Below are 7,941 nucleotides of genomic sequence, written 5' to 3'. Positions count from 1 at the left end.
GGGGACAGCCACCCGCACCGGAGGGACGGGGCCCGGGACGGGAAACCCACCCCGGGGTGCCGGGACTGGGCGGGGACCGCGACCGTGACTGCCCCGGGAACCCCACCCCGGGGTGCTGGGATCGGGGCTGCCCCGGGAGATCGGGAGGGGGACCCCTCAAAAACATCCGGACTGGGGGGGGACCCCACCACCGGGTGCCGGGACTCAGCGGGGACCGGGGGACCGAGACCGTGACGGCCCCGGGGACCATCCCCCTGGATTCTGGATCAGGACCAGACCGGGACGTTCCTGGGACAGGGATGGGGTGGAAGTCCCCTCGAGGTGCCAGTACCGCCCCAGGAACAGTCACCCACCGGCACCAGCCCCCGGCGTGGGTCCGCTCGGTTCCCTGGTTCCCCCCAGCTCAGTCTGCTCGGTGCCTGAGCACCGGTACCGGGCACCGGGTGGCATCTGGGACAAGGGGCTGGGGGCCACACACCCACAGAGCAGACCCCAGGGAGGGCACAGCACCTGCCCACGCTGACACGGAGGTGTCCCTGCCCCGGAAGCACCGGTGCTCATCCTCTGCCCATTAGCTGGGTCAGCCTGAACGTCCCTTGTACCCACGAGCCACTCCTGCAGCATTCCCAGCAGTTAACCCCCCTGCTCTCTCCCTCTCCGCTGTCTCCTCATCTCCCTGAAACATCCCTCAGCCGCTTGGATGAGCCCATGACTCATGCGACCTTTTCAACAAGCCCTAGAATACACTTACCTCTGGAATTCACAGTCCTGTAAGGGCCACGGTGAGCCGGGAAAGCGAGTGATTTACACGATGGCGTGTGCTTCCCCAGCCCTCATCTGTATGCACTCACATGGAAATATTAGTTATTTACTCCAAAAAGGCAAACAGAGAATTATGAAGGCACCGAGAAATTAAGAACGTGAAAATGAAGTAGCTCCTCAACCTGAGATCCCCGTTTGTGCTGCTCCCCAGGCAGGGTGCTCTGATTGCTGCCCCGCCGCGCTCCCCCCCAGCCTCCCGCTGGCTCCTGGCTGTGGCTGGCCCTGGTTCATTCCCTGCTTCCCCACGGGCCGTGCCTGGCTCCCGGCGCAGCCTGGAGGCGGTGCAGCTCTGCCCAGGCTCTCCGGGCGCAGCACAGCTCCTGCTTCCCAGCGCTCCCATCTGGAGAGGGGCAGTGCTCGCTGAGCTGGGAGGGGACAGCCCTCCGAGGAGTGTGGGGACACAGGGGTCGGGGTCAGCAGCGCCCCCCACCCCCTGATCACAGGGGGTCTTCCTGCCCTGTTTTTGAGGAGGGGTTGTCGCCACTCAGTTTTGGGGAGAGCTGCTGGCAGAGGCAGACGATGGCTCACAGGTGACACCTTGGTGTCACAGACTGGGCACAGGGATGAGCCCTGGGCATGGCTGCACTGGGACGCTGGTCACGGAATCGCAGAACCCCAGAACGGTTTGGGCTGCAAGGAATCTTAAAGATCATCCAGTGCCACCCCTGCCATGGCAGGGACACCTTCCACTGTCCCAGGCTGCCCCAAGCCCCAGTGTCCAGCCTGGCCTTGGGCACTGCCAGGGATCCAGGGACAGCCACAGCTGCTCTGGGCACCCTGTGCCAGGGCCTGCCCACCCTCCCCGGGAGGAGCCTCTTCCTGATACCCAATATAAATCTCTCCTCTTTTAACTTAAAGCCATCCCCTCTCATCCTGCCACTATCTACCTGTGCAAAAAGTTGCTCTTCACGGTTTCCCTAAGCCCGTGGTCCTGAGCAATCCCGTGGGCACCACAAAGGCGGCTCAGAGCACAGGGAAAGGCCAAATTCCTGTGGGACATCTGCCCCAGCCCCTCCTCCTGCCGCCCCCGCCGCCCCTGCCGGCCCCGCTGCCAGCAGCGCCTGACGCCAGCACCCTGCCCGGCCCCCGGCCCGCGCAGAGGCAGCAAAGATATCTCCCACCCACAGCTGAGGGGCTGCAAATTGCCTTGCGAGTGGGGGATTTTGCAGCCTTAATTGTGTTATTTTAACACAGCGTGTGTAGGTGTGAGCAGAGTGCACATGTACCGTTTCCTAGGCTTTGAACAAAGCGAGCTCAAACAGAAGCAAAGTCCGTGTCACATCGTGTTGGCCCCTGTGGGGCTGGAGGTGGGGACACCCTGGCCAAGCCCTCTCCCTGCTCCGTGAATGGAGTGTCAGCTCCAGGAGCAAGCTCAGAGCTCTGGCCTCCCCAGGGGTTCACTGAGATGGGAGACCAGCGAGACTTTGGTGAACTTTGTATCCTGCTCTGCAACTCAAACTGCAGGGTCAAAGCCTGGCACCCTGGCCAGGGCAGCCTGGGCTCCTCCAGCCCCAGCCCTGTCACCTCTTCCTGTTCCCTGCCTTGTCCATCGTCATCTTCCTGCTCCTGGACCTGGACCCTACTGTGCTGGGTAAAGTAGAAACAATAACACAATCTAGCCCATGCTGCAAAGCTTGTACAACTCCTGCAAGAAAAAAGTGCTCCTTGCAGGCAAAAATGTCCTAACCCAAGATCTGTTAGGCTTTGTCCTCCCAAATCCAGCGATGAAAGCTCTGCTGCATTTAAATTGGCAAAGTGACAGGAAGTAAGTAGTCAGAAATAATCCCTAGCTGGATTAGGTTTTTCCTTGAAGGAAGAGAGGCTGATACAAGGCGAGTTTGGGTCATTAGTGATGCAGGGAGATGCTCCAGCCCTGCCTAGTCTTCACTTCATTTTCTTGCTCCCGGGGGCTGCAGGGGGATAAGGACTCCAGAGCCTTCGGCACATGTGTTCATCCTTCCCCACTCCTACGAGGGGATTATTTATATCTGCACACACTTTGGAAGAGCTGGCTGCAATCCACTGGCTCCAGCAGGACTCCAGTGGCGGGGCTGGTGTGTCCCTGTGTGCTGCCGGGGGTGACAGCGGTGCCCGTGGCACGAGCTGCCTGCCTCGGTGCAGGCTGGTGCAGCTCCCTCCCAGCTCCGCTCTCCCTGCTGGATTTCCGACAGTTGAGGAGCAATAAAAATAGCAGGGGAGGAACAGAAATCCATTCTGATTAAGCCTCTTTATTCTGAGAGATGCCGAGGAGCAGGGGTGGCCGTGTGTGGGCCAGCACCGCGCATCTTCCGGGGCCCGGGCGGCCACTCCCGCAGCAGCTGCGTGCCCAGACCGGGGATTTTGCACACAATTGTGACGTTCCTCCAGAGCTTTTGTCCCTCTGCACTTTGACTCCCTGACACGAGGGTACAGCCAGGTGGGGTCAGCCTCTTCTCCCAGGGAACAAGGGACAGGACAAGGGGAAACAGCCTCGATTTGCACCAGGGGAGGTTTAAATTGGATATTAGGGAAAATTTCTTCGCTGAAAGGGTTGCCAAGTGGTAGAGTCCCCATAGCTGGAGGGATTTAAAAGCTGTGTAGATGTGGCACGCAGGGACATGGGTCAGTGGTGGCCTTGGCAGTGCTGGAGGAACAGATGATGGTCTTAGAGAAGGTTTCCAACCTGAATGATTCCATGATCCTTTGATTCCCTGGGCAGACCAAACAAGCAGAGGAGATGGAAAGGGACGGCACAGGACAGCGTCATGGCAGTGCCCCGGGGCTCCCACAGCTGCTCCGTGGCCAGCAGCTCCCCATCCTCCTGATTCCCGTGCGAGGGAAGCCGAGAGAATCCCTTCCCCAAGGTCAGACAAAGACCAGCCTGTACATGGAGGGTCTGCATGGGATGGGTGCAAGGATGGACAGGAACAAAGGCATCTGTGGGCAGTGGCAGCCCAGAAGCAATAAAAGAACAAATAGCAGAGGATTAAACCCATTCTGCAGTCAGGTCCAGCCGGACCACGCTGAGCCACAAGGAAAGGTTCACTGCTGCTCCAGCCTGCCACAATTTAATTGATTTGATTTAAATCCTTTGAAGAAGAAGTGGATAAGGAATAATGAGGCAAACAGGATTGTAATGCAAATGAAAGAGATGAAAGATGGCTTCAGGGAGACGCTCTTGAAGGTCAGAGCCCAATGCAGAGCTGCTCTGGTCACTCGGTCCAACATTAATGAGGCTGTGTTCCCCTGGATGCTTTGATGGATGCAGGGATGGATCAGGAGGCAAGCACCAGGATGCCTGGCCTTTAATCCCCTGGCTCCGGGCAGATCATCCCTCACAGCCCCGGGGAGGGTTTTACCTGGCTGGCACAGGGACGCTGCTCCTGCTGCCCGTGTCACGCTGGGTAAGCAGACTTCCTAATCGGGTTTTTCCAGATACTCCAATGGAGGCTCTAACTTCAGAATTAATTAACTTCACTATCAAAAGCTGAGTCATTTGTCACAATGGTTTTGTCATTAGCTCCCATAATTAAGGAAAGTGTCACAAAACCAAATGTTTCACTTACACAAGCCAGGAGGCAGAGCTCAGGAGTGTTTCCAACATGCTGGGAACGGGCACACCAGTGGGGCTGGGGAGGGGCTCAACCAGGCACCCCAAATCCCTCTGCCGGGCTGGGGGGGCCTTCCTGGCACGGCTGGGGGCTGAGGGAAGGAGCAGGGGCTGGGGCTCGGACACCGCCAGGGCTGCCCAGCCCGGAGGAGATGCCAGGGTGTGCCAGCAGTGCCAGGGCTGGCTGAGCCGGGGAATTGAGGTGTTCCTGGTGAGCACCAGCCCCAGGGTGGGAGGGACGAGGATATTTTGCTGGAAGCTTATCAAACGCTCCCAGAGACAGGGGGAGAAGCCCCTCCCGGTACCCCCGCCCGGTTCCACAGGGCCACTTCCTAACAAGGCGGAATTCCTCGATGGAGAAGAGCAGGGACGTGCCAGGCAGAGCCTGGCGGTGCGCTCGGCCAGGAGCCCCCACAGCCCCCGGGGCGCTCGCAGGCGCTGGGGGTCCCACAGGTCCCGACCCCCTCCCCAGCACTCCCCAGTGCGGCCGGCGCTGCCCAGAGCCCCGCACCAGTTCCAGGGACTGCAGCTCCAGGGGCTCCAGGGGCGGCGGGCAGAGCCTCCCCGGCAGCTTTCGGTGACTGCCAGCGAGCAATTAACTGACTGCTCGTGAGCAATTAGCTGAGGGTACAAAGAACGCCCCTCCGGCCCCTCCGGCCCCTCCGGCCCTCCCCACGGTCCGTGTGCACCCCCGGGACAGCTGCAGCCTCCGCTCCGGGACCTGCCCCGGGCAGCTCCATCCCTGAAAACCCCCGGCTGCAGAGCTCTGCAGCTTTCTGACCAACCCCCGAAGCTCCCCAGCACTGCCTGCTGTGCCCCCTCCGGGGGACCCTGGCCCCCAGCACCCCCCGTGCCCAGCCCCTGGCTCGTCCCCAGAGTCTCGTGGGCAAAGGAAGCCAAACTCTCAGGGTTTCTTTAAAATTAAATATTTTATTTTTTCATACATGCAGCAAATTGAATCAAGAGTATATGCCCATCTAAAAGGAGGTCTTCATGAGAACCGTTTGACAACACAGAGCAGGTAGTCTAGGATGTAGAAAAGTCATCAAATACTTGCAGGTGAAATCAAATTCACAAACACAAACTGTTCAACAATAAACATTTTCTCTTTTTTTTTTTCTTTTTTTTTTTTTCTTTTTCCCTCCTTGTTTTAATTGCCACTTTGAATGTGATCAGAAATAAACAGCTCGGGTGACACTTCCATGCATGGAGCCAGAGGCGTGTGGCCACACAGCCTCAGCTGCTGCTGCCACAGCAGAGGAGCCACAGCAGCTGGCAGTGAGCAGGGGGCACCCTCCAGGTGCAATCCCAGCCCTCGGGAGCAGCAGGATCCTTCTGTCCTGTGCTCGAATCCCCCCGGTTCCTCCCTGGGGTTACAGCTCGGCACTCACAACCACCAGAGCACATCGACTGCCCTGCGCCCACTCATCCCCCATCTGTCTGCACGGGCTGGCCACTGCACAGACTCCTGCTTATTTATTAAATGGATTAAATCGATCCATAGCTCCTTTGGTGATGGGTCTCATCACGAGAAGGCTGCTCAGGGCCCCAGCCAGGGGACACAGGCACAGCAGCAGCCCCAGCCAGGAACGAGTGGATTCACACAGGGAGCAGGGCAGGTTCTGGAGCTGCCACACACCAAGGGGTGCCACAAGCAGCCCAGGGCTCAGCACAGCCCCAGGGGGAACTGCCTCACCCATGCTGTGCCAGGGGAAACCAGCTGAGAGCCTGAGCCCACTTACCTGTGGCACTGGGATGTGATCCGGCCTGGGACAAAGCCAGGCTGTGCCATCCTGCATGTCCTGCCTCCTCAGCCCCTCCTCTGCCCTCCCTGCCACAGCAGACCCTGCTGCCAGTCCCACTGACTCCGGGTGGGACACCAGACCTGAGGCCCCTCCCCCTGCATCCTCAGCAGCTCCAGGTATGGATTTCTTGGGCTTTCTCCACACCTCTGTGGGGACTGGGGACCAGGGCTCCTCTGAGGCTCTCAGCTCTGAGCATCCTCCCAAAGCTCTGCTCTCCCCATCCAACAGTGAAGATTAAATCATCAAATGACAGTAAATGGTGACTCAACCCCTGTCACTCTGCCCTTCCTTGGAGGAGGCCACACAGATCTGAGTGTCTGTGCAGGGCCAGGCACATCCACAGAGGAAACAGGTCATCTGGAAATAAGTCCTGGAGTAAGAGTTTGGCAAGCAGCAGAATGGACAGCGTCAGGAATGCTCAAGGTATGAGTCCTGAGAAGAGGACCCGGCATCTGCCAAGCTCACCCCGGAGCGTGGATCTCAGTCCCACAGCTGCCTCCAAAGCTGCCTGCTGCCACATCCCAGCTCCCCTGCAGGTCCCTCCACGGCCACCCGGTTTGCTCAGCACCCAGCAGCGCCTGCTCCATGCACCAGTGTCACCCAACACAGACACAGAGGTTCCAAACAGAAAAGGTGTGACTCCCCCCACAGCAGCCCCTGCCCTGTGCCCACGGGGAGCCCCTCAGCCCCGGAGACCTTCCAGCAGCATCCTGCACAGACCTGGGAGCGCCTTCAGAGCCACAGGTATGGAAATTAAGGACATTCACCACTGAGGAACACTAACTCTGCAGCAGCAGCTCGAAGGTCACGGTTCCGCTCATGCCGTGTCTGCAGAGGATGGCGCGAGGTCTGCGGGGTCCTGAGCCTGGGCCTCGCCTGGTGCACAGCCCCTCGTAAACCCCTCCTCGATCTGGCACAATTTGCAGTTTTTCTGGGTTTGGTTTGGGTTCCTCCAGCCCAGGGCAGGCCCCGAGCCACGGGCTCAGCCCTCACCCCCAGCGGGCACAGGGCAGTGCCCGCAGCTGGTGACACGGAGGGGACACTCATCCGGCCCCCAGCACCGGGACAGCCCCTTAGCTGCTGGCAGCCTTTAGTTCTCAAGGAATCATTAAAAAAAAGAAAATAATTTCCAAAGGTAGAGTTTCATGTTTATAAAAGATCTACAAACTAGGATTTCCTCTATAGAATCCCTCATGACTGATAAAATCCCTCCCATTTCCCTGGGGCCAGGAGGAATGGCTGCATCCAGCAGAACCAGTGCTGGCTCAGAAAACACACCCGGGCTTCTGCAAACCAGCCAGACTGGGCTGTGACGGGAGCGGGGTGACAGGGACTGGAGAATGCTCACCTGGGGCTCAGTCTCTGTGAACCCAACAGCCAGCCAGGGCCACCAGCCGGCCACCGAGGGCAGTGCCTGTGTGCTCCTGCCCTGCTGTCCCTGCTCCTGTCCTCCTCCACCTGCTTCTGCTCTCCTCTCTCTGCTCCTGCCCTGCTCTCCCTGCTCCTGCTCTCCTCTCTCTGCTCCTGCCCTGCTCTGTCTGTTCCTGCCCTGCTCTCCCTGCTCCTGCACTCCTCTCCCTGTTCCTACCCTTCTCTGTTCTTGCCTCCTCTCCCTTCTCCTGGCCTCCTCTGTTCCCGGCCTCCTCTGTTCCTGCCCTCCTCTTCCTGCTCTCCCTGCTCCTGCCCTCCTCCACCTGCTTCTTCTCTCCTCTCCCTGCTCCTGCC

The sequence above is a fragment of the Prinia subflava genome, chromosome 17 (assembly GCF_021018805.1).
Source record: "Prinia subflava isolate CZ2003 ecotype Zambia chromosome 17, Cam_Psub_1.2, whole genome shotgun sequence".
NCBI classification, from domain to species: Eukaryota; Metazoa; Chordata; class Aves; order Passeriformes; family Cisticolidae; genus Prinia; species Prinia subflava.
The sequence above is the reverse complement of the archived record's forward strand: the minus strand, read 5'-3'. Positions refer to the sequence as shown.